The following is an 18,271-nucleotide window of genomic DNA, read 5'->3' as shown; positions in this document are numbered from 1 at the left end:
GTCTTTTAGGCTTGTTTTGACTCACTAGCCAGATTCTTGTCACCTCAAGAGCCTGCAAGCTAAATCATCTCCCTGATATCAAAAATCTCAGAATGAGCAGAGATGGTAAAACCTGAGTAGTGTGCACAGTTGGCTCTTACTCACACATATTGCTTCTCTTAACTTCTCACAGGGATGGAAAGGCTTCACAAGGCAGACACAAGTGGCATTAAATAATTTGACTCTTAGAGTCAAAAACCCAATTCAGAGTCAAAAATGGTGAGATAGATAGCCCATGATACTGCATGCCACATGCAAAGTAATGGGGAAGGTTAAACAGTCTCTGCCTCAGGCAGCTCCTAATTTATGTCAAGATGCAACAGAAAACCTGAGAGGGGAAAGGTAAGATGGTAGTGGTGAAACCAGCCAGGATTGTGCGATGATTGCTGTGTGGGAGGTTGCAGCCAGGACCCTCAAACGACTTAAACCACTGTGGTATGGCTTTGGTTTTGTTTCTTCTTTTCTCACGTTTTGGGGGAGAAGAGGGTGTGTCTCGAAGTTCAGGTGCTAGCTTGGGACTTAGATCATCTACATCCAGGTTTCTGCCTTGCCAGCGACTCCCTTGGGTAAACTGCTCCCATCCCCTCTGCCTTTTGCCCCTCATTCTCCAAGGCAGAACAGCACTTCCGCACCCCCGAGGCGCATGAGATTAATTCTGCAAAGCCTGTGAGGCGTTCAGGTATGGTATGAGAGAGAACCGTATCGGGCCTTGAAGAGATTGACTCTGCGTTACCTTTGGACTGTTCGCCTTGGACAGCAAAGGGAATCCTTCAGAGCACTCAGTGCAGCTGACTTCCAAATGCAAAGCAATGGTTGACCTGGGCCACAGAGGGAACTGATGTTCTGCTGTAAATCTCCCTAATTCACTCTGCAGAACACTTTCACTTTACTCTGCTTCATTTCACCTCTCGCATTTCTTGCTTAAAACATGAAAACTATTCATATCTATTTTTATATAATTCATTTTCTTTTCCTAGTAACCACTCTTTTGTCTTGCCTAATTCCACTTCATGTGAAATTGTTCTTCCTCCCTTCTTCCTCACCCATGATCTGAGGCAGGAGCCACCCATGGATGGGATACCTACTAGGATGGCAAAGGCAGGTAAATCCCAGGATTTACAGACCTTTAGCAGCGAGGAGTGGCTGGCTGGGGCTGGTCGCAGGGTATATTGCATGAGGGGATTGCTTCCTGGCTCCTGCATCCCACTCGGTGCCCGGGTGAGGTTGAGGTGCGTGGCTATTGCATCCCTCTGTGCCATGCTTGCCATGGCAGGAGAGGCTGGTGTGTGCTGGGCAAGGGGCTGGGGAGCAGCTTGGCTCCATGATGGGCCAGGCCTCTGAGAAGGGCTGCGGAGCCAAACAGGAGCTTGCTGGAGGGACAGCTGGGGAGAGAAGGAGGTGGGGGGGGGGGGGGAAGAGTATGGGATTGCTGTGGGTTCAAGCCTTTAAAGGTACTGTCTCTCTGCCCTCTCCTTACCTTTTTTCTTTTCCCTCCTTGCAAGAAAGGAGGTCTAGCAGCTAAGATATTAGCATGGGACTCAGGAGACTTACTTGGTTTACAGAGTTAATTTTCTTGGGTTTAGATCCCTGAAATGGTGTCCTTAGGGTGCGAGTCAGCAAAGCGCAAAGGCGGGAGTGGGAGAACAGGACAAGAGCTGGAGAGGAGCTTGTCCACATCTACAGCAAGAAGTGGTGAGACTGACTCAGATGTAACATGAAGCTGCATCTGCCAGCTGGTGGGGCCAGCCGCTTGGTCATCCCATGCTCCTGTGCCCTCTTGTAAAGAGACAAGAAGATTTTCTTCCCTTGTAGGGATGAAGTTTGGGACAATGAAAGAGTCTAGTAAGAACTGTAGCCACAATCACAAAAGTGCCTGGCTAGGAACCTTGCAGCCCCTTGCTGTACTCCTCTTTACTCAACACCCCCCAAAGTGGCCTGAGTAGGAGAAAAGATGCTGTTTTGGGGACAGCTGACTGCTCTGCCTTCCCGTGAGGAATACGCTGCTTATATCAGTGCTGTAGGTAACAAATCTTGTCAGAGGTGGTGGACCCTGCAAGTCATTTACAGCAGATTTCCTTGAGGTAACAGTGAAATCCGTGATGGTTTTGTTCGACATCTGCAACCCCAGCAGAAGGAAAACAGCGTGACTCTTGCCTTGCATTTGCAGCTGAATCCTTATCAAGGACAGAAAAGATGCATGTCTTTTTTTTTTTTTTTATCTTGTGCAGATATAAGTAGTGTTTTTCTGGTGTAAATTGAGAGGCATAGGGCTCTGTGGGAGTGATCTGCTTCTAGGAAATTATTTAACTACGGCTGTGAGTGGCTCAGCACGATAGGATGGGAAAAAAGAAACAGGCCCAAACCTCCAAATAACTCTGAAAGAGTGAAGGAGCCTGGGGATGAGTCCTCACATCTCCTGCTTCCCCAAGAGAATGGAAACCTTTCCAAGGGAGCTGATATATCTACTGCCAGTGTTAAGTGTTTCGTGTTTTATTTTTTAAAGAAAAGTGGTTACACTAGGAAGTATCACCTGCCCAATTTTAAGTCAAAAAAAATAAATAGTCTTGGGTTCTGCCTTTAATTTCTTGGGCCCAACATGGGTCTTTTGTGAAATGCTCTGAGAATTTTGGGGCCAGGAATGCAGCTCCCTGGCCCCGGTGCCTCCACAGCAGCTGATGAAACCCTGAAGAGCTCCAGCAGCCAATGAGCCCACGTCCCGACAGGTCGGCTCTCCTTTTGTGCCCTCACCGACTGCTCTCAGCATGGGGTTCCCTGCTCAGGCTCGCCTTTTGAGGAGGGACTATGTCCAGTTCCCTTTTAGAAAAGGCAATTTTTCAAATTTTCCTTGTTTGAGAGAAAATACTGTGCTTGGCAGCAGTGAAAACAGAGGGCTAAGCGCTCTCTGGTGTGTGCTGCACTGACGTGATGAGGCTGGGCCATGAGTCCAGCAAGTTTTGCTCGTTTCTATACCATGTAGTGGTAAGCTGACATTTATGGTATTTTTCCTTTACCTTAGAGCTTCCTCCCATGACGTGCCAGTAATTTGATCCTGCTTTGATAAACCATCACACAAACACAACATAGAACTGTAGTCCTAATGACATGTATTAATGAAAAATCAAATGACACTTTCTCAGGAGAAAGTTCTTTAGTTCCAGTGCTTTCCTAAGATAATTGTACCAAGCCAGCCTATGACCGTCCCCTGGAGTTTCATGTATTGTCCACTGTGTCTAAACTCCTGCATGCTGTTGCGCTGCATTATTTTGTCATGTTCCACCCCTTCATTTCAAAATAGGTTGCCTATTTGTTTAAACGTACAGTAAAAACTTGTTTGAGAGAGAGATCTTGAGGGAGAGATGCCATATCTTTACTGTGATGAGGTACAGTCTGCCGGTTTGATTTCACTGTCTTGGAGCACCAAATTGAGAACCTCTTTGACTCTTTGTCTCCCCTGGCTTCTAAAATAGCAAGAGGTAAACAGGAAAAAGGGGAAACACCATACGTTTGATTTTGTTTGACTCTTAAGTTAGTTCAGGCTCTGATACTAATAATTTCCTGTTTTGTTGTAAGTCTTCTGACAAGTGAAGAGTCTCCATGTGCTTTGGCATTTCAGCCTAAACTTGGGCAACTACATGACTAGTGTGTTCCTGGACTCTGGGCTATGAATTCCAGTTTTCTGTTTACCTTCAGGCCAAAATTTTAGAATTGGAAATCAAAGCGCTAAAAATTAGGTGCCTAAAACCTTAGTTAGCTGCCAAAATAAAAATGACCTGATTGTCGCAACGGTTGAACACCTGCAGACCCTAGAAGTATCATGGGACTTGAGAGGGCAGAATCTATACAAATCAGACTAATTTTATGTAGGAACTCAAGTAAGGATCCTAATTTGAAATTCTGGACTTCTGTTCATTGCTAAGGATGAGCTCGGTAGCTAGAAACAGAAAAGAGGATCTGGAAAAATATGGAGAAAGGTGCATTTGTGTAATATAACTTGTGCAAGATGCTTGTGAAATGTGGTGCACGTTGCATTGCATCATTTTTTCACATATGCTTAAATTAGTAAGACTCTTTTCCAGCTATCCAAATAACTTTCCCTGTGAACTGAACTATTTCTTCTGGATAATACGCTGTTTTGGTACCTGCTGGGGAGGTGGAGTCCCCCCAAATGCCTAATGCCTGTGTACTGCCCATGGCTGCTGCTCTGCACAACTGGGAACTGTCTTCTGATTATGGTGTGTGACAGGACATCTTGGACTTAGCAGTTCTATGAGATTTAAAAATCAAACCAGCTCATCAAGATTTAAACCAGCACTGGATTGAAAAGACTAGCAAGTGGTCCAGCCGTGAGTTAATTCATGAGCTGCAGTAAATATCACTAGAAGAGCTTGTCAAAAGGAAATGTGAAGCAGCTGAAAAGAAACATCCTTAAAGTGAATGTCAAAGACTTTTGCAGGTGTCATCCAGTGAACTGGGATACTCTGGGCTTTGGAGAGAAGACGAGGGTAAAAGAAATAAAAATTTGAGTACAGAGGATAAAGTACTGGTTCCCACTGAGTGATTTTAAAGGAAGCAATCTTACCACTACAGGGACCTAATTAGAGACTGAATCTCACAACCGTCTAATGTCTTCTCCAGGACACTGAGAAACCCAGTTCAGACCAGCAGCATTAGGAGGTTCTGTTGCTTCAGGGGCATGCTGAAATGCCAGGTTTATATAGCTGTGGTCATGTCCAGTGTTCTTGAATCCTGTAGTCTGTTCAGCTCTCACTTAGGACCAGGGGAACAACTTCATTTTCTTGCCTGGCCAGCACAGCATCATCACGGTCCTACAGAAGGCAACAATGGGCTCCCACTGCTGTGGGCCTGAGCCTCCTGGAGGAAAAGCACCAGGCAAACATAAGGGTTAATTGTCAACAGTAACCACAGAGAATTTCTCATTTGTATGACTGATCAGCTAATTCATTGCTTTCACTGGTCTCCGAAATATTTTGTGCAGATCAGGTGTGGATCTCCAGTCCTTCCTGGAGACACCAGTGCTGCCAGGCAGTGGATGTGTGCATTGGTTTGCTTAAGCCTTGGTGCAGGGTTCAGCTCTCCTACCTCACTTCAGCTAGGCTGTCTGAGACACTGTCACCCTTCTCTCTTTCCTTTTGGAAATGTGGAAACACTGGCCATAGTTTGAGGCTAACCTTTGGCAGCAATGCCCATCCTGCTCTACCTGCTCATTCCTACCTCTGAGCTGCAGTGCATCACCTCTTCCTCGGTGTGCCAAGCAGGGAACTCCCTGAGTTAGGGGGTTTTGGGGTGGTTTTTCTAAGCAGCAACAAGTTTTTGCTGGATTTTATTTAAGACCAGTCAGTTCTGGGCTCTGGTCCTCAGCACTCCCCTCCTGGTGCCAGGAAGGGCTGTGTCAACAGAAGCCACGCTCTGGGGTGAGTGAACAATGGGGTCAGCAGACAGGAGTTATTTTAGCTGATATTGCCATTAAAGGCACTTTTTATGTCACCCTGTGCAGGTGAGGCTCCAGGGGAGCACAGGGATCTCTTCCAGTGTCACTGCTACTAGCAGACACATTTTTCTGTAGCAGGATTTTCCAGGCATAGAGAGGGTTGTGACTACTGAGCCAACTTGGGGAGCTCAGCGCTCCTGAGAAGAGGAGCAATGACTGCTCAGGATGGGTAGATGCATCGTGTATTGGGGGACAGTAGTTTACGGGTCTCCTCTGGAGTGAGCAGGAGGTAAGTGACCTGCCCAGAGAGAGCTTAGCACTGCTAACATCTGACAAGGACATTTTTATAACTGAGATAAATAAACAGATGCCTTTTTTGCTCTAGGGAGGTAATTTCTTCTGTGCTACTAGTCTGAGACAGTTTGCTTGGCTTAGCCTGTATTTTTACCATATGCAACAAGCCTTAACCACTTCATTTGAGGCTGTTATTCATTTGGGGCCAATATGAAACATTTCTGGCATTTCTTTTCCATTTTTCTGGCCCTTACATGTTGCTCATATCTCCACTTCTGTATATATGTTTTCTTCTCTAACATTGCAGTTCTCCTCTCCTGTAATATTTTAAATCCTTAAGTGCCTGATGCTGCACATGGAGAGTATAAGTTACCTTCTATCACCACTCTGGCCACGATGACTTCCTTTGCTTGACAAGTTGATGACTTTGTCAAGGTGAATGTTAAGTCTGTCTGGAGTATCTCTGTGTGGCTTGTGCCAGATTGCAATTGCAGGCTGGTTTCTTATCAGACATGCTGTTTCTTCAGGCACAGAATACCAGGAGTAAAACTGGGATTTTGAGAGACTTTTTCCCCACTTCCTACTGAGATTGATGTTGCTCCAGTTTATACCAATACGATTTAGATGGCTGTATCTCTAAATGTGACAAAAAGTAATGCATGGCAAGCGAACCCAACTGATGAAATTCCACTGATAAAGAAAATTCCCATGCTGGCAACCACCCAACAAGTAGCTATTAGGACTTAATAATAACTGCACCAAGTCTGCCAAAGCTGCTGGAGATGTGACTATGGACACCTCTCTGGAGCCAAAGAATTGTTGCAGTACCTGCTCCCTGCTGCACTGCATCAGCATGTCCAAAAGGGCAGTGTCCTGGGTAAGCGGTGGGGCTGACCGGCTACCCAAAGTGCCAATTAGGGGCAGTAGGGACCAGAAAGGAGCCTATGCAAAAGCATTGCAAAAATAGCTTGAACACTGTGTAGGCTCATTAAGATGTGAAAGAAATTTCCTCTCCATTGTGTAGTAGGTTTTTGCTGGGACCTGAGCAGGCAGGTCAAAGGAAAGCAGTGCGTAGACTTGGTTTTCAAAAGCACCTATTTCCAGTAAATGTGAACTTCATTTTCTTTTAGGAATTCAGTTTTCCTGGCATATTGTAACAAAGTATAAAATAAAAGCATGTTACACTTGTAAGATGAACCTTGGGACCTTACTGTCTACAGCCAAACCATCTCCAGCTGCAGTGTGAGCACTGAGGGCAGATGGTGGGCCGCTCTTCTCCCTGACAGATGTGATCCTGGGGTTGCTCTCCTCACAGGATCCCATAGCAAGACCTTAGTGAAGAGCAGACACAGAGCTTTTCTTGTGTCAAACCATGTATGACAAGGCAGGATATGTTGAGGCGCCTATATATTGATCTACCTTAGGTCAGCTTCATGCAGGAATGGAAGAAGAGCAACAAGCATCTGCCTCCTCTTTTTTTTTTTTTTTTTCCTGATGTTTGTGGGAAGGAGGAAAGCACCGTTTACTGTCTGAGTTTATGACATTCCTGCTCCCCCTGGGTGGAAAGGAAAGGGACCTCTTCTCTCTCTGCCTATGAGGGATGCACTGACTGTTGGTGTGAGTGGTGGGCAAGAAGCTTTCTCAGTGCAGACCTTGTTCTCCCGAGGGACCTGCACCCTGGCCACTGCCTGCCTTGGGCTAGTGTGCTGGGACCCACTGGCCAGTGCCTCCCCTCTCCTGTAGCTCAGACCCCTGCCACTTTCTGTCCTTGGAAAGGCAGAGGCGGAGGAGCAGGCTCACGGAGGTCCAGAGGAGCAGAGGGTCTCCATCGGGGCTGTCCCTGCAGGAGACGAAGAAGGCGTCTCTGCCACGGAGACCACAGGCAGGAGCAGTCACACGCTTCCCTCTGCAGCCAGCAGCACTCCACTTTTTCCTGTCATTTATTACCTGACAACTGTTTTCATGTGTTTCCCTGCAGGCTGGGAGCTGTGAGGGCTGGCGCTTGGGACACTTCCTCCTGGGACGCTGCCAAGGACAGTGGCAGTGTCCCCCACCATGGGCAGTGCCCCCCTGGCACCCAGCATCCGTCTCCACCGCTCGCCCGACCCTCCCCTCGAGACCTAGTTTTGCTGGTAGAGGCAAGGTAACCTCACCACTGAAAATAGCTGGGACGGCAGCCAGCAGAGATTAATGGCATCATTAACGTCCCCAGTTTATTTATAGGCTTAAAAATGCCGCGGACCTGCAAACCAAGCGGAGTTGCTCTGTGTAACGCAGGGACTCCCAGGTCTCCTGCTTCTGCCTTTCCCCTTCCTGCTATTTCATCCTGATCACTGGGACTGTAAAACCTCTGGAGCAGGGACTGCCTCTTGTTGTAAACCTACTTTGTAAACCTTCCAAACTAGGGACATACACACGGATTTATTTATTTTTTCCATGAATGCTGTATTTGTCTGGTCTTCTTCCTCCACCTAGCTCTTTCTGTGCTTACTGTGTCCTGTGGCCCCTCTTTGGGAAAAAAAAATCTCTTTTTGACGAATTCCTGAGGCACAAGCTGAGCAGTCGTCACAGGAATTAGTGATTTTTCCGCCTTGGGTTTTAAACTGTGAGCTCTGTGGGAGGAGGACTGGAGATCTCATAGCTGTGGAGAGCACCTAGGACATGTGGGGCCTAGTGAGACATGCAGATGTAATAAGTGACCATGGACGTCTTCCTACGGGAGCCAGCAGAGCCAACCCAACTCCCAGGTCCTCCAGGAACCTCGTGGCATTGGCAAGAAAAGAAAAAAAAAACAAAACATAAACCCTGAATGTGCTGGCCCCAGAAAAGGAGGTTTTGGCACGTGACCTGCGGCCGGACCGCCTGGCCTGTTTCCCAGCGCTCGGTGAAAGGTAAGTGAGAAAGGAAGCTTGTTGTCAGCAGGCACAAATCCAAGGGATTGGCTGTGTGACCTGGAGATGGCTCTGTGGGTGGGAGAAAAAAAGTAAAAATGCCAGTAGGGACCCTTCCCACCTAGAAACATGGATAACCACCATGGCATCTCGTGGAGGTCAGGCTGCTTCAGAGGGCAACCACCCTTCACTTTGCTGTTGGGTTTTTGTTGTATCAATCTGAGATAAACTCTTGTGTCAGTGATTCCTTGGCCCTCTCTTCTAGGGGTTGAAACAAAGGACTGGCAGAGAACCACTCAAACGGCTGTTGTCATCTTTTCTCTGGGCCACAAGACTACTTTGGAGCAGTGTAAAGGAGCCCAAAATTCTAGAAGGGGGATTTCTCTGCCATAGCCAGTACAGGAGAAACCACAACCCTGGGACATCCTCACACACACACACCCCCCAGCACCTGGTGAGTTTGAGGTATCTCAGTGCCTTGCCTTCCCCTTCCCCTCTTTCCACTTGGGTTCCCCTCCATCCCCTCCTGGCCAGGGCTCAGCTCTCTGCTGCAATGGGGAGGACAGCACCTGCTCTGCACCACACTTTCCACATCTGTTAAATGGGACCATGACACCTGACCCGCTTTATATAGTCCTTTGAAGGACAAAAGCATAAGTGCAATTATTCAGTCATCCAAAGATCATAACTGGGAGAGTATTTATTTCCGTGTCTGATATATGTGTGATCCTGTATAATTTAAAAGGCTTCAAGGAAAAGTCAGGTCATATGCAGCATCTGAGATAAAGGGGGGAAAAGGTAGTGTTTTAGCTGTACTCTACTTAGGAAAGAGACACCTCTTATATAGTTGTTTGTCATCTAAATTTCTGAACATTTAACCACAAAGGTCAGGACAATTTTCTCTCTAGACTGATGTCAGGCTAGAGGAGTGAGTCTTGTGACAAAAGAGGCCATCTACATCTCAAACTGATTACCTGCTTTGAAAAGTGAATATAAAAGGTGGAAGTTTTTTTTTAACAAGACGGCTAAACCGCATTTCTGTTAGGAGACAGCTATCTCCTGGACCTCGGTGCTGCACAGCTTCTGTGGAATTACTCACCCTGATACAGAAAGCAAGAGCAGGGATTTTTTTTTCCTATTTCACTAGGCTACACCCAGTTGTAACCATATTTAACCTTTCTTTTTCTAGTTGCCAACACTGGGTGGCACTAAGTAACTCCTTCTGACATTTTACAAAATTGACTCTTAAAAACTTGAATCACACTGACTTGGCTCCACTCTGTCTTGACAGCAAATGGTTTTGTTTGAGAAACTTTTGCTCATATGGTTGTTGCAGTAGAAATGTCTGACTTGCATGGCACGTTTTGTACTTCTTGGTTTGTTAGGTTATTAAAGCTCTCCTGAAACTCTGGCTTCACAGGTTTGGTAAAGGTTCAGTGTGCTGTTGGGCTTGAAAGCCAAATTTCCTGTGCTGAGAATTGATGGAATACTTGAAAATAACTGTGCTTTATGCTGGAGATTGAAATCCTTGTGTGCTTTTTTGTGTTTGAGTTTTGTCAGGACCTCCTTGTTCATCCATGCAGGCCTCCTCCCACCTTTGTTTGATGTCCTGTGTCTGCACATAGACCATTCTTGAACTTGCAGGAGATGATTCCCAAAAATCAACCAGCTCCCTTGGACCTTTCTTCTTTCCAGGACTGTATCCCATGGGATTCTTCCAAGCAGCAATTGGAAGAGGTTAAAGTCTACTCTCCTGAAATCCAGGGCTCTGTAGTCCTGCTCTTTGCCATGCTCTCTCCTCTTGGGATCCTGAACTCCACAATCTCATGGTCACTGCAGCCAAGGCCATCCCAGCCTTCACATCTCTGACCATCGCTTCCTTTGTGATTCTGAGGTCCAGCAGGTCCAGCAGATCATCTCCCTTTGTTCTCTCTTCAGTCAGCTGTGTCATAAGGTTATCATCAGCGTACTCTAGAGACCTGGATTGCTTGTGCCTTGGTGTGTTGCCTTTCCAGCAGATATTGGGGTGGTTGAAGTCTCTCCCATGTCCTCATTGGCCTGCAAACATGAGACTTCCTCCACTTGCCTCAAGAAGGCCTCAACTACTTCTTATAGAATCATTAAGGTTGGAAAAGACCACTAAGATCATCAAGTCCAAACGTCAACCGAGCACCACCAACCATGCCTACTAAACCATGCCCCAAAGTGCCATGTCTGCACGTGTTTTTTGAACACCTCCAGGGATGGTGACTCCACCATCTCTCTGGGCAGCCTGTTCCAATGCTTGACCACTCTTTCGGTGAAGAAATTTTTCCTACTATCCAATCTAAACCTCCCCTGACACAACTTGAGGCCATTTCCTCTTGTCCTTTCGCTAGTTACTTGGGAGAAGAGACTATAGAATCATAGAACCATTTGGGTTGGAAGGGACCTTAAAGATCATCTAGTTCCAACCCCCCCGCCATGGGCAGGGACACCCTCCACTAGACCAGGTTGCCCAAAGCCCCATCCAACCTGGCCTTGAACACTTCCAGGGAGGGGGCATCCACAACCTCTCTGGGCAACCTGTTTCAGTGCCTCACCACCCTCATAGTGAAGAATTTCTTCCTAACATCTAATCTAAATTGACCTTTTTTAGTTTAAACCCATTCCCCCCCCTCATCCTATCACTCCATGCCCTTGTAAACAGTTCCTCTCCAGCTTTTCTGTAGGCCCCCTTCGGGTACTGGAAGGCTGCTCTAAGGTCTCCCCAGAGCCTTTTCTTCTCCAGGCTGAACAAGCCCAAGTCTCTCAGCCTGTCTTCATCTTCCTGATCAGGTGGTCTACAGCAGACATCCACAACAATGTCACTCATGTTTTTCTGCTCCCTAATCCTGACCCATAAGCTCTCAGCTGGCTCCTCATCCATCCAAGGCAGAGCTCCATGCATTCCCACTCTTCCCTCAAATCAAGGGAATTTCCTCCCTTGCCTTTCCAGCCTATCCTTCCTGTAGACCCTGTATCCATCCCTGGCAGCATCCATAGCAGTGGGCTATTCCACCATGACTCACGATCCCAATGAGATTGTAGCCCTACAATGGCACACAGACCTCCAATTTCTCCTGTTTGTTCCCCATGCCATATGTATTAGCGTATAGGCACTTCAGAGAGGCACCCAGTCATGCTGATTTCCCAGCAGAGGTATGAGAGCTTCCACCATGAAGTTCTCCTGTAGGCACTTCCTCATCTATGTGCATACTGTTCAGGTTCACCCCCTTCAACCCTGTTTTGTTGATTATTATATCTTTCCTGTCCCTTTCCTTGCCATCCTGGGCCAGCACTTCCTCACTTGATGGTAGGTTGCCAGCTCCTTCCCCCATTATTCCTATGTTGAAGTTAGTCCCCAGCAGGTTGGCCACCCTGCTGGCCCACTTCTGTCCCATTTGGTGAGGTGGATCCCATTCCTTCCCAGCAGTTCTCAATCCTCAAAGAGGGTTCCGTGGTTAAAAAAAAAAACAAACCCTTGTTGTCAACAGCAGCTGCACAACCAGTAGTTGCATTGCAGGATCCACCCACTCCTCCTGAAGCCCTTCTGCATCAATGGCATTGATTGAGGATTGAGGAGAAAAACAGCTGGGACCCCATGCCTGTGGCCCTCGCCTCTCAAGATATGTAGCTGTGCTTGATGCGCTCCAGGTCTCCCCGGCCACTTCATTGGTGGCCTCATGGAGAAGTGGAACCAAAGCCTCAGCAAGCAGCGAACCTCCTCAGATGACAGGCTGGGTCAGCAGATGGAGGGTCTCTGCCCCCTGCAGCAGGGAGTGTCCCACTGCTGCCACTTGCCACCTTCTCCTGGTGCTGCTGGGAGGCTGGGGCAGCCAAGCATATCCCTGACCCTGGCAAGAGGTCCCCAGTGTCCCTCAGCCCCAACCTTGTGGACATGCATCCTCCTTTGGGAGCTCAACCTGGGCCGCCGCCATTGGCACCACAAGGAGCTGGCCAGGCCCCATTGGAGGCTGCAGCATCCTCAACCACAGCAGCACCCAGGTGGTCCCCAAAGGGCTGCAGCGGTCTCCTGCTGGCCCAAGAGGCTTTTTGAAGATCTCAAAATGGAGCCTGGACACTGTCATGTCTGCTGGCTGCCACTGCCAGCTGTGCGCTGTGAAATTCCTGTTAAAATAAGTCAGCTTTAAAAGGACCACAACTATGAACACTTGGCTTTCACCCTGTGCAGGCAGTGCTTACTTTACAAGTGCCAAGGCTGCCATTTTAAAGACCTGTAATAGCTCCAGTGGACTTTGTGCAACCTTGCTGACCGATGCTGGTGCGTACGGTGACAGATGCTGCAAAAATCCGGGCCAAGTACTATGTCCTCAGAGGACTTGTGGCAACTCTCAGCTAAACCACCCGTGGAGACCCATTGCCGTGTCCTGATAACAACAATTTGCATTGCTGTGTTTGTACCTAAGAAGGTGTTTAAAATATAACAGACAATGGATGGTATAACCTGATGGGATCATAAAGATTTGTGTGCTGAAAGCAAGGAATAGAAACACCAATGACAGGAGCTAAAAATCCTCAATATGGAAATTAAGTTCAGTAACCAAATCTTTACGTGGCCATTCTGATGGCAGCAGGAGAGGTGAGGCTGAGGAAGAAGCTGCCCACAGCGAGAGATGAAGGCTACTGAAGATCCTTGGTGTCTCCAAGCAGAAGAGTTGGCAGAGGCTGAGACCAGCTGGTGCCTACATTAGAGCCAGAGCAGACCTGATCTGTACACTGAGCATTACCTACAACATCTCTGCCCTCTCCTCTGGCAGTGGGTCTGAGTAGAGGCAATAATTTCATAGAATCATGGAATGGTTTGGGTTGGAAGGGACTTCAAACATCACCCAGTCCAACCCCCCTGCCATGGGCAGGAACACCCTCCACTAGACCACGTTGCCCAAAGCCTCATCCAACCTGGTCTTAAACACTTCCAGGGAGGGGGCATCCACAACCTCTCTGGGCAACCTCTTCCAGTGCCTCACTACCCTCACAGGGAAGAATTTCTTTCTAACTTCTGATCTAAATCAACCCTCCTTCAGCTTAAACCCATTACCCCTTGTCCTATCACTCCATGCCTTTGTAAACAGTCCCTCACTATCTTTCCTGTAGGCCCCTTCAGGTACTGGAAGGCTGCTCTAAGGTCTCCCCAGAGCCGCCTTTTCTCCAGGCTGAACAATCCCAACTCTCTCAGTCTGTGCTCATAGCAGAGGTGCTCCAGCCCTCTGGTCATCTTCGTGGCCCTGCTCTGGACTGTCTCCAACAGCTCCATGTCTTTCTTGTACTGGGGACCCCAGCGCTGAACACCGTACTCCAAGTGGGGTCTCACAACAGCAAACTTTCTGAAGAACAGTTTATTCACTGAAAAAATTTCTGGTTGACCATAACTATCATCTGCCAATTGGTGTGCAATTCATTCATCAGATTTAACCCATAAAATTAGAAACATCAAAATGGCTTGCTTTGATAATTCTGAAGAGAAGTGGTTTGACTTTTTTTAAGCTGATCTCACAAGAAAGCCCAGACAAGTCACATTGGGAAAAGAGGTTTGAACGCCCTCTCTGTCTCAGCCAGAACGAGGATTTAACTGACGTGCTACATCTTACAACTGCGGCCAAACCATGGGCTGTGGGACAGCCTACAACAGGGCTCTCCTAATCCTCCTGCTTGGAGTATAATGTTGCATAAATTATTTATTTGACCAGATAGAGCAGGAATATCTACAAGGCTAAATGGCCTGCCCAGAGAATTGGCCTGGGAGCCAGGAGATACTGATTGAGAGCAGTTGTGTCCACACTACCCAGAGCCAGCCCATGTAAAGTAGGTTGGCTTTGGCTGCATGACATGGCACTTGACTTCAGCTCAGCTTAGCCCTGTGTGTTGTGTCTATGGACCTAAGAGAGAACTAGTATTTTTGTAGGTTTGTTTGGTTTTTTTTTCCCCACAACTCAAAGTGTCTGGGATAATGAAGGCAATGCTGTAGCTCACCAGTGTTGGGTTTCCATTGTGTGTTGGCTGCCTTGGGCTGAGGCATGAGAGCATTCAGGAGAGCTGGAGGATGGAAATGTTGGTGGGACCATGGTGGAGGAACATCATGGGGAAGGGAGACAGAGCTTTCCCATGTCACTCTTGAAGGCTGATCCAGGAGTAGCTCTGCCCAGAGCAGTGCTGCTTGGCAGTTGGAGGGAGCTGCTTGTCCAAGTCCAGAAGAGGGCATAGGCGTGTGCTAACTGAGATGATGGGGCTCAAGGGGTCCTTGAGGTCATCAAGGATGAGGACCCACGAGTCAGCTGGGGAGGTGTTTCTGGAAGCATAGGCACATCTGATGGGCACGTCTACATCACCAGCAAAGAGGGGATGGACTCCAGCCCTGGACTTCTGTTCATTCTCTGCTGGGGTCTTCACTAACTCTGAGACTTGGGTTTGGGTAACTCCAAGTACCTATTTCCAAGAGAAATTTTCTCCTCAGGGAGCAAGCTCTAGGTGCGGTGCCTGTGAGCCCAGCAGTGCCACTCTGTCCTGGGCTGCTTTTATTGAGCAACACAGGCATGGCCAGGCTAAGCCGGTCTCCTGCCTTGCTGTCCTCCTGCTCCAACGTGCCTCCAGCGCTGCCTGGTACACTGGGTGTGATACTGCTTCTAGGAATCCTTTTTTAAGAATCTTTTTCTGCATGAGAAACAGAAGGGTTTTGAACTTACATCTTATGTGCTTTGAGCCTATGTCGTAAGCAATGGATTATAGTGGAGGATAGCTTTTCTTCATAAGCCTTGTGGCTGAAGACAAGGTCTCCTTGGGAATCCATGCTTCCATTCCTGTGAGGCTTTTGAGGTTGGCCTATATCATGTTTGTTGAGCTTTTAGTCTGACTACTGAACAGAAAAATCAACTATTGGCAGATCTGCCTTGTCAAATAGACAAGGACCCAGAAGAGGTAGAAGCTCTTAGGAGAGAGGCCCTGGCTTCGCAGGGATCACAGGGCTTTGGGCATAATTCAGGTAGAGGATGAACCCCACTGTCCAAGAGGATAACTTGGGGAAAGGGAGTTGCATGGGATTTTTCCGTTGCTGTAGGAACCTTTACTGTCATTCAGCTCATGTTGATTAACCCTGAATGCTAGATTCTTAAAAAGTGATTAGTGAGATCATACTGGAAATAGAAACAGATGTACCATCTGTTATGCAGTGTATGGGATTTAGAGGGAGGTTTTGCTGATACACAGTTGTTCCCAACACTGACATGAGACTTCACTACTGTCACCTTCCTGTTACCTCCCCAGAAGCTGAACACTCCTTCAAATATATGAAATGAACTGGTGGGATTTGTGGGCCCTGGAGTGGTGGTGTAATTCTGGCCAGTGACTAGGCTGAGAGCTGAGCTATGGTGGCATCTCAGCCTTTAGGGTAAGCCAAGGTATAGGACTTTGCCTCAGGGATGCTTTCCAAGTACCTGAAATCCCAGAGTAGGGAAATCTGGGCTTCAGTCTGAACTTGCGCTTGTGCCACAGAGCATCTTTTCCTTCAGTGAAATGTAACCATCAAAAGGTTAGAGGTGGTTTTCTTCAATCCATCTGCAGAGTGGTTCATATACTGTATCCCTGCCCCAAAATACTCTCTGTTTGCACTGTAGTCACTCACTGCAGGTCTCAAGGATTATCAGAAGCACTAAGCAGCTCTCAGACAGGAACTGCAATTATGCTTCCACAGCTGTGATATTGTCCACAGCCATGCTTTCTGTCTTCATCCAGAGCAACAGAGGATTTTAAGGAACGGTGCAAGATCGGAGAAGGCAATGCATCCATATGTGCTTTCCTAAATCTAATCTGGCATCTTCTGGCTTTCATAGCATCTGAAGAGCAAAGTGCACATTTGTGCTGTTCATAGCATTGCTGCCTGATAACTAATACCTGGTCTAACAGGCAAAGAGTTGGGGCACCTGGGGAGAACAGGAGCGGGTTCCCTTTGATCCGCAGGGCACCTTTTTCAGCACAGCTGCACAGCCAGGTAGAAAGCTGTCAGGATTCTTGTTTTCTTCTTCTTTGTTCAAAGTAAGTCTCACATCTCATACTCAAAGTGTCTGGCAGGCCTCCATTTACAAATATAACAAACATTTATTATTTATACAGAACCAGAGAAGGGCCATTGCTTTATGACCATGTAATATAACAGGTCACTGCTCCCCACGTGCTTTTGAAGCCCAGGACCTGATCCAGTGGAGGTAGAAAATGGGACCCCAGGCAGGGGAAGGGGATTGCTATAGTGGATCCCTTTGCAAAGATCAGACTTAACTACACAACACACCTACAAAGCACAGGTACGGCTTTAAGGGGGGAAAGGAGCCAAGCAGCTGGCTCTGCGCCCTCGAACGTTACAGGGGAAGCTGAGCGCTGTGCTCTAGCAACACCCTTGGGGATCTTTTGAATCCATGAGGGTCTTCTGAACGTGGGACCTGCTGGCATTGCACTGCCTTTACCTGGGTAAAGCCAGCTGCCCTTTAAAAAAAAGTTACTTATCTGCTGCTCCTGTTGCTCCCCTTGCCCCACCACTAACCCCCATTAGCTGTCCTTGTCCCTGGGGTCTCCACTGGGATCAAGAGTGGGGGCAGAAGGTGATGTGCCATGAGGAGGAAGTTGACTAGATGGATTCAGCATGTGGTTGTGCTTTATGTTTCCAGTATGCCATCTCAACCCCCACCGCCACCCCCAGCTCCATCCCTTTGTGGCTGTCCTTGTAGCTTGTTCCCCAGAGCGCTGGGAGGAACTCGGTTTGGGACAGCAAAGGGCAAGAGAGCATGGCCTGGAGAAGGCCACCTGGTAATTCACCTCCTGGAGGTCAGAGCACAACCAGGTATAATCTGCTCCAGCTGAGCTGCCATTTCCTCCCAATACCACCTGTGTGGCGAGGGACCTGGGTGCACCCCACTCCAAAAATCCCCCTCGCACAGGACACCCGTGGCCATGACACTGAATGGAGCAAAGAGGGTATACCAGACTGAGGAGCAAGACATGTTAAATTTGCTATTTTTTCCATATGATTACCTATTTTTCTTGCTTTCTGCCTACATCCTGCAGCATGCCAGCCCTTCAGGGTGCTGCAGTGGGGCAGTGCTGCCTCCCCTGCCAGTGCCTGCTGCTGCCGGCAGGCTGCCCGTCACGCCGCATTTTGGGAGCTGCAAACTGGGGTAGAGTGGTTTCTGCCTTTTCTTCTTGCCTTTTCACCCAAGTTTTTCTTTGGGGTTAGGGATTTGGGTGAGTGAGGAGGGTTCAGTTTTGCTCTGTGGCTCCCTGTAGAGGTATTTCGATGCCTCACAGAGGGATGAGGGGACAGGCCAACACAGGGCAGAGGGAAAGCAAGGCAACGCTCCCTTGGCAGTGGCAGTGGCAGTTCTCCATCCCCATCCCACCCAGAGCTGCCCCCCCCAATGAACCCAGCTCTCCCACAAGGACGACACGGCTCTCCCGGGCTCTCGCTTGTTCATGCAGGGCTGATTCAAAAAAGATGTTGGCAGAAGATGTTACAGAGCTTTCAAAATCTCTCTTCATACTCCGGCACTTCCTTCTCTCCATCCTCGGGCAGGAA

General features: G+C 48.0%; 1 long non-coding RNA gene across 4 annotated transcripts in view; it reads left to right on the top strand.

Annotated features, from left to right (window-relative positions):
- The window catches only part of LOC142599912 (uncharacterized), a 76,792-nt gene that overhangs the window by 52,743 nt on the left and 5,778 nt on the right, over positions 1 to 18,271 (top strand). Inside the window, exons 3-4 of one of the 4 annotated variants that reach the window (XR_012833378.1) lie at positions 7,761 to 7,925; positions 8,705 to 9,169. This is a non-coding gene — a long non-coding RNA (uncharacterized LOC142599912). Of the gene's footprint in view, positions 1 to 7,760; positions 8,674 to 8,704; positions 9,170 to 18,271 lie in introns of those variants that run through there. The other 3 variants (XR_012833377.1, XR_012833376.1, XR_012833375.1) reach the window with 3 other exon arrangements.

Source organism: Balearica regulorum, chromosome 1 (assembly GCF_011004875.1).
Source record: "Balearica regulorum gibbericeps isolate bBalReg1 chromosome 1, bBalReg1.pri, whole genome shotgun sequence".
Classification (NCBI taxonomy): Eukaryota; Metazoa; Chordata; class Aves; order Gruiformes; family Gruidae; genus Balearica; species Balearica regulorum.
The sequence above is the reverse complement of the archived record's forward strand: the minus strand, read 5'-3'. Positions and strand labels throughout refer to the sequence as shown.